We start from the raw sequence: 7,285 nt of genomic DNA, 5'->3' as shown, positions 1-7,285 counted from the left end.
TCGTGGGATCCGAGACACCCCCCCCGAGGCTGCCACCCTTTCACACGTCCTAAAAACCCGGGTTAGGAGTCGATCCGAATCCCTAGAGCAATGCCTCTGGGTTATGGATCGGTTCGGATAACCCGCTTCGAGAATCTTCCAGCCTGGAGGAGAGAAGGAGAGAGTGACAAAGCGATAAATGCACTGATTTATTCGCTTTTTTTTTTTTTTTACAGTGCGCTTACAATACACGGGGCGAAGACGATCTCGCGAGAGGGGGTCTCGGATGACTCGGCGGGTTGGAGTGTGTGATAAATAATCGTTCACAGATAAGAGAGAGAAATTTATAATCGAGACAATCAGAAGAGGAAGAACAGAAGGGAGAGATAGAAAAAAATATAATCGTTCTTTTTTTTTCTCTCCTCTCAACCACGTCGGAAGTTATCCTTTTTTTTGTAGTCGTGGAATTACTTTCACCGAGTCACGTGGAAATTATTTTGCGTGGAGGAAATTCATTTTTTTTCCTTTTGTCTAGATAATGAAAGCAAGAATTCATGTCTTCCGCAGTGTAGACGAATGATGTATAATGAAAAGGGGAAAGAAAGACAGGAATGAAGAGGAAAAAGTAACAATAACGAACACAGTAAGTAACACAATATGATAAGATATATAAAACTTATTCGTTTTTTTTTTAATTTTCTTAAACCTATTTGTCTGCCCAATCGGCTGTTATTTTGCACTTGTTGAAAAATATTTTTGTTATTATTATTATTATTATTTTGTCTTGATTTAATCTAATATTTTGATATTTATTTTCAAATTGTTTGTGATTATCTCTTTTCGCGTATTCATCTTCTCCCTTTTCTCTCTCCCTCTTCATATTCTTCCTCATTTTTTTCTACACTCCGTTCCTTCTCTCCATTTCGTTCATATTCCATCTTTATTCCCCTTCCCCTTCCTACCCTACCAAATCACTTCCTTTTTCCCTTCTCGCCCTCCCTTCCCCTCCATCCCTCCCCCTCCCTCCCTACCTCCTTCCCTCCCCCTCCCTCATCCTCCGCCCTCCACTCCCTACCCCCTCCCCTTCCCCCTCCACCCTCCACCCTCCCCTGCTACTTTACCCCACCCACCCCCTCCCCACTCACAACCACCCCTCGGTTCACTCCCGTCATTAAGGTTCAAAATCTTCAAGACTAGAATATCAAAAACGACCATGTGGCTTGGTATATTTTTTCCCCTTTGGCTATTACATGGTTTCTGATTACGGGGCTTGACAGTCCCCAACAAACACTGTCATTGTTTGTGTTCTTGTTTTGGTGTTTGTTCTTTTGTTCTATTGTTCCAAAGTGTGTTCTTGCTTTTGAATTGTTCTACTTTTTTCTAGTTTTTGTTTTCTTTGGGGGTACTTTCTATTTTAAGGAAAATGCAGTGAGAAAAAGAAAAGAAAGAGAGAGAGAGAGAGAGAGAGAGAGAGAGAGAGAGAGAGAGAGAGAGAGAGAGAGAGAGAGAGAGAGAGAGAGAGAGAGAGAGAGACATGAGAAAGAGAGAGAGAAAGAGAGATGAGAGATGAGAGATGAGAATGAGAGAGAGAGATGAGAGATGAGAATGAGGAGAGAATAGAGAATGAGAAATGACAAAGGGAAAATGAGAAAGAGAATGAGAATGAGAAGTGAGAATGAGAATGAGAATGAGAATGAAGAATGAGAATGAAGAATAAGAATAAGAATGAAGAATGAGAATGAGAGAGAGAGACAGATAAAGAAGTAGCCAACAGAGAAGGATAAAAAGAAAACAAGGCACGAAAAGACAAAAAAAAAAAAAATTAGCCTCCCTCCCTCTCTTCCCCCCCCAAAAAATAAAACTACCTCCACATCGCCCCTTCACTTCCTGGGGTGGCATTTCCCTCCTCCCCCCAAAAAAAAAAAAAAAAAATTCCAACCCCCCCCCAAAAAAAAAAAAAAATAAATAAATAATAATAATAAAAAAAATAAATAAAAAACTACCACCACACCGCCCCCCCCCCCCAAAAAAAAAAAAGTTACCGAACACAAAATTAGTCACGCAATAAGCGAGTGGGCGATATCCCCTCAAGATCCGAAAGTCGGTTTCTGTTTCTCAAGATGTTCCCAGGAAGACGAAGACGAAGCGCGTTGTCAGTAGTGGCTGAGAACAGCGTGGGAGCCTTTATACTGTTTTTTTTTTTTTTTTTTTTTTTGGGGGGGGGTTTATTTGGGTTTTTTTTTTTTTTTTGGGGGGGGGGGTATTTGGGTATATTTTTTGGGGGTTTAATTAGGTTTATTTTTGGGGGCTGTTTAGGTTTATTTTTTGTGGCTTTGTTTAGGTTTATTTGGGGGGGGTTTAATTAGGTTTATTTTTGAGGCTTGCTTAGGTTTATTTTGGGGGCTTGTTTAGGTTTATTTTGGGGGCTTGTTTAGGTTTATTTTTGGGGCTTGTTTATATTTTATTTAGTATTGTCAGGGTTTATTTTGGGGGCTTGTTTAGGTTTATTTTTTGGGGGCTTGGTTTAGCAGTCATTTTTAGGGGGCTTGTTTGTAATATTTTGGGGTTTGTTTAGGTTTATTTTTGGGGTTGTTTGTGGTTTATTTGGGGGGCTTGTTTAGGTTTATTTTGGGGGCTTGTTTAGGTTTATTTTTGGGGGGCTTGTTTAGGTTTATTTTGGGGTCTTGTTTAGGTTTATTTTGGGGGCTTGTTTAGGTTTATTTTTGGGGCTTGTTTAGGTTTATTTTTGGGGCTTGTTTAGGTTTATTTTTGGGGCTTGTTTAGGTTTATTTTTGGGGGGCTTGTTTAGGGTTTGGCTTTAGGCTTGTTTAGGTTTATTTTGGGGGCTTGTTTAGGTTTATTTTTAGGGGGGTTTGTTTTTGTAGGGCTATTTTGGGGTCTTGTTTAGGTTTATTTTTAGGCTTGTTTAGGTTTATTTTAAATTGTTTATCATTTTAAATGTTTAGGTTTATTTTTAGGGGTTTGTTTGTATTGGTTTTCAAATTTTTGTTTAGTTTATTTAAATATTTTAGGTTTATTTTAAATGGAGTTTTAGGTTTATTATTTTGGGGCTTTGTTTAGGTTTATTTTTAGTTTGTTTAAGTTTATTTTCCCAAAAAAAGGGGCTTGTTTAGGTTTGTTTTTTGGGGCTTGTTTAGGTTTATTTTTGGGGCTTGTTTAGGCTATTTTGGGGTCTGTAGTTTAGTTTATTTGTAGCTTTGTTTGCATTTATTTAGAAATGTTTGTAAATATTTAGGCTTGTTTAGGTTTATTTTTAGGGGTCATTGTTTAGGTTTACTGTGGGCTTGTTTAGGTTTATTTTAGCTTGTTTAGGTTAGTTTTTTGGGGTTGTTTAGGTTTATTTTGGGTTTGTTTAGGCTTATTTTTAAATGGTTAGTTTCATTTCAAATTAGTTTAGGTTTATTTTAGTTTGTTTAGGTTTATTTTAAAATGTTTGTGTTTATTTTGGGGTCTTGTTTAGAAGTTTATTTTGGGGCTTGTTTAGGTTTATTTTTAAATGGTTTAGGTTTATTTTTGGGGCTTTGTTTGAGTTATTTTGGGCTGTTTAGGTTTGTTTTGTATTGTTTAGGGTTTTATTTTGTAAGTTTTTGTTTAGGTTTATTTTGGGGCTTGTTTAGGTTTATTTTTGGGGGCTGTTTAAGTTTATTTTTGGGGTTTATTTAGGTTTATTTTTAAATAGCTTTAGGTTTATTTTTTGGGGCTTGTTTTAGGTTTATTTTTGGGGCTTGTTTAAGTTTATTTTTGGGGCTTGTTTAGGTTTGTTTTTGGGGCTTGTTTAGCTTTATTTTTGGGCCTTGTTTAGGTTTATTTTTGGCGCGCTTGTTTAGGTTTATTTTTGGGGCTTGTTTAGGTTTATTTTTGGGGCTTGTTTAGGTTTATTTTTAGTTTGTTTAAGTTTATTTTAAATTTTGTTTAGGTTTGTTTTTGGGGCTTGTTTAGGCTTATTTTTGGGGCTTGTTTAGGTTTATTTTTGGGGCGCTTGTTTAGGTTTATTTTTGGGGCTTGTTTAGGTTTATTTTTGGGGCTTGTTTAGGTTTATTTTTTTGGTCTGTTGTTTTTAGGTTTACTTGGGTTTATGTTTTTTAAAAAAAAAAAAATTTTTTTGATGTTTGTTTTTTTTAAGTTTACAGATACAAATTTGCAGAAGCACATACTTTGATTCATAAATGATATATCTGTGTAACACACACACACACACAAACACACATACACACGCGCACGCAAATACATACACATACACGCACACATTACAGATGCAAACACAACACACAACCCACCAAGACATACTATATATACGCCTCACACACAAATACACACACATAATGACGCTCACACACACACAAACACACACACACACAACACAAACACACACACACACACACACACACATGGCTAGAGAGAGCTGGCGATCCGGGAGGTTGCAAGGGGAAAACCGTGCAGGTTGTGGAGAGCGCAGTCTGGCAAAATGGTGTACATGTTGTATTTTCTTACTGTGTTCTAGTACTGAAAAGCCGAGGTTATTGGTGTATGTGTCTGTCTGTATTTGTTTGTATGTTGTTGTTTTTATGTGTTTATTTGTGTATGTGAGTGTGTGTGTGTTATCATTGCGTTTCTTTTTCGTCTGTCTGTCTGTCTGTTTGTCTGTCTGTTTCTCTCTCTCTTTCTCTCTTTGATCACTTGCTCTCCTTCGCTCTCTCTCTCCCTCTCCCTCCCTCCCTCTCTCTCTCTCTCTCTCTCTCTCTCTCTCTCACTCTCTCTCCTCCTTACCCTCTCCCCCTTTCTCCTCGTCCCTCCCCTTCTCTCTCTCTCTCCCCCTCTTTCTCTCTCTCCCTTCTCCACCTCCCATTCTCTCTTACCTATTCCTCTTCTCTCTCTCGTACTTCTTCCTCCTTTCTGCCCACAATATTGCAGATGTTAGAAGCGTAGAGAGAGGTGAAAGTTACTCTGACTACATGATGTAAAAGCAAGAGAAGAGTAACTTGAGTAAATGAATTTTTGTTTTTTTGTTTATGTCAGCGGAAGATTTGTGTAGTTTATATTGATAGCTGTAAAAAGAAGAAGAATAAGAAGGAAAAGAGAAAAAGAAAGAAAAAGAAAAGAAAAAAATATTTTATTATTTTTTTTGTTTTGTTTTATTTGTTGTTGTTGTTGTTGTTGTTTTTCTTTCTTGTGACTTTTTGAAGAAGAAGAAGAGGAAGAAGAAGAAGAAAAAGAAGAAGAAGAAGAAAAAGAAGAAGAAGAAGAAGAAAAAGAAGAAGAAGAACAACAACAAATATACACATTCAAAGATATACAATAAATATATGCAAATGCATCGTGAAATACTATTTTTCCCGTAAACATTAACAAAAACAACAAAAGCAAAACAATTCTTAAAATAAGATGTTAAAATGTCTGTTTGATGAAGTGTTTCCTTCTTCAAGAAATAGGAAGCGTTTTGAAAGATTTCTAGATATTTTGTTGTTGTTGTTGTTGTTGTTGTTGTTGTTCTCTTTCTTCATTATCATTGCTTTATTTTTTCTCATTTTTTTATCATCATATTTTTTTTCAATGTCTTTTTTTTCTTGATCATTAATTCTCCTCTTCACGTTTTTTTTTCTTTTTTTTTTATATATATATTCCCTGTTTCTCCTCTCTATTTCCACCCTTCTTTTGTGCAATATCTTGGTAATGAAATATGGTAATGAAATGATAAAGATAATGGTAATAACAATAATAATGATAATAATGATAACATTAGATGATAATACTAACTGTAATAATATTTGTCTTCTGTTATCTATCCGCATCCTTTCTCCATCATTCTTTCCGTCTCCTTTCCTTCCATTTCATTCTTTCCTGCACATCTCTTTATTCATCATTAGTCACTGCTGTTACTATCATTATCCCGTTTTCTTTCCTCCGTTTTCTCTTCCCTTTTGAAATCGTGCTAGTGCTGGAATCAAGTGCTTGTGTAGGCAGTTTATAAAAAGTTACATATCCTGCAAATCACTTTCTCCGTCAAGAGAGAGTTTAAATGATTAGCCGTTACTCCTGCCTCCTTTTATTCTTTGTATTGAGATATTGTCTTTCCTTTGTTTCATTCTTATCTCTCTCTTTCTCTTTCTTTCCCTCTCTCTCTCTCATTTTCCTTTCTCTCTTTCCGTTTCTGTCTCTGTCCGTCTCTCTCTCTCTCTCTCTCTCTCTCTCTCTCTCTCTCTCTCTCTCTCTCTCTCTCTCTCTCTCTTTCTCTTCATTTGTTTCCTTATTTATCTATTTGTCTGTCTGTCTCTCTCTCCCCTTTTTCTTTCTCCATCTTCTGTGTCGGATGTGAACGAAATGTCCGCACAAAGAGCTGATTACGGGAAGTAAAATATTGATCCTAATTGGAATTCGCTCGTGACTAAATGTACAATAGATTAAAGGAAAAGAATAGAGCTCAAGGTGGGAAGAAGCGGGAAAAAGAATGTCGGTGGAATGTTCAAGCAAGGTTAAGATAAGATTTTCTTACATCCCGATCTCTCGTAAAGTCGCACGGATCTCGTTCAATGTGTGCTGGATGACCTTTGCGTGGGAGATTGCGTGACGTCACGTATCCATCCAAATCCGGCACTTTTTCGTTTCATTTTTACATTGTAATATAGAAAATGGGAACATATTTACATTTTTACCTATTTCAGATCCCAAAAGTGCATCTTTATTTGGATTTCATGAAGAGCAGATCGTAATATCACCGAATTCCACTCTCTCTTTTCACGTTCACTTTTTTTCCTCTCTCTTTCTCTCGCCTTTCTCTAAATCCCATTTTTATCATCTTTGCCTTTCTTTCCCATTTTCTGCTTACCTCATTTACCTCCGTTTTCATCCTTTTTTGAGAGAGAAACGAATGCAAAAAGAAAAGGGAAAAAAAAGACAATTTCACTTTAGATCAAGGAAGTGAAAACAATGATTGAGAAAAATATTGAAGCGAAAATGAATAAATGAATGGATAATGAGAGAAAAAAATAGGAAAGGCCACGAAAACCCAAAGTAATTAACAAGAACGACTAATAATGCTATAACAATGTACAAACATTTAATCTTTACGTAAATTTAAATTGTATGTTTTGAAAAATAATCAAACAAAAGTGTATGAATTTAAAACAATTGGAAACTCTCTAAAATGTCATCAAAATCACAACACACGCGTTTTATGCATCAAAACTATTCAATAAAACTTGGGAAAAACAACAAAAACAAATAATTAACAATCATTTATACCCCATCATCCGTTGCCGCAAAAAAAGAGAAAATATTAATTTCCCGG

Source organism: Penaeus vannamei, unplaced genomic scaffold, assembly GCF_042767895.1.
Source record: "Penaeus vannamei isolate JL-2024 unplaced genomic scaffold, ASM4276789v1 unanchor800, whole genome shotgun sequence".
Taxonomy (NCBI): domain Eukaryota; kingdom Metazoa; phylum Arthropoda; class Malacostraca; order Decapoda; family Penaeidae; genus Penaeus; species Penaeus vannamei.
The sequence above is the reverse complement of the archived record's forward strand: the minus strand, read 5'-3'. Positions refer to the sequence as shown.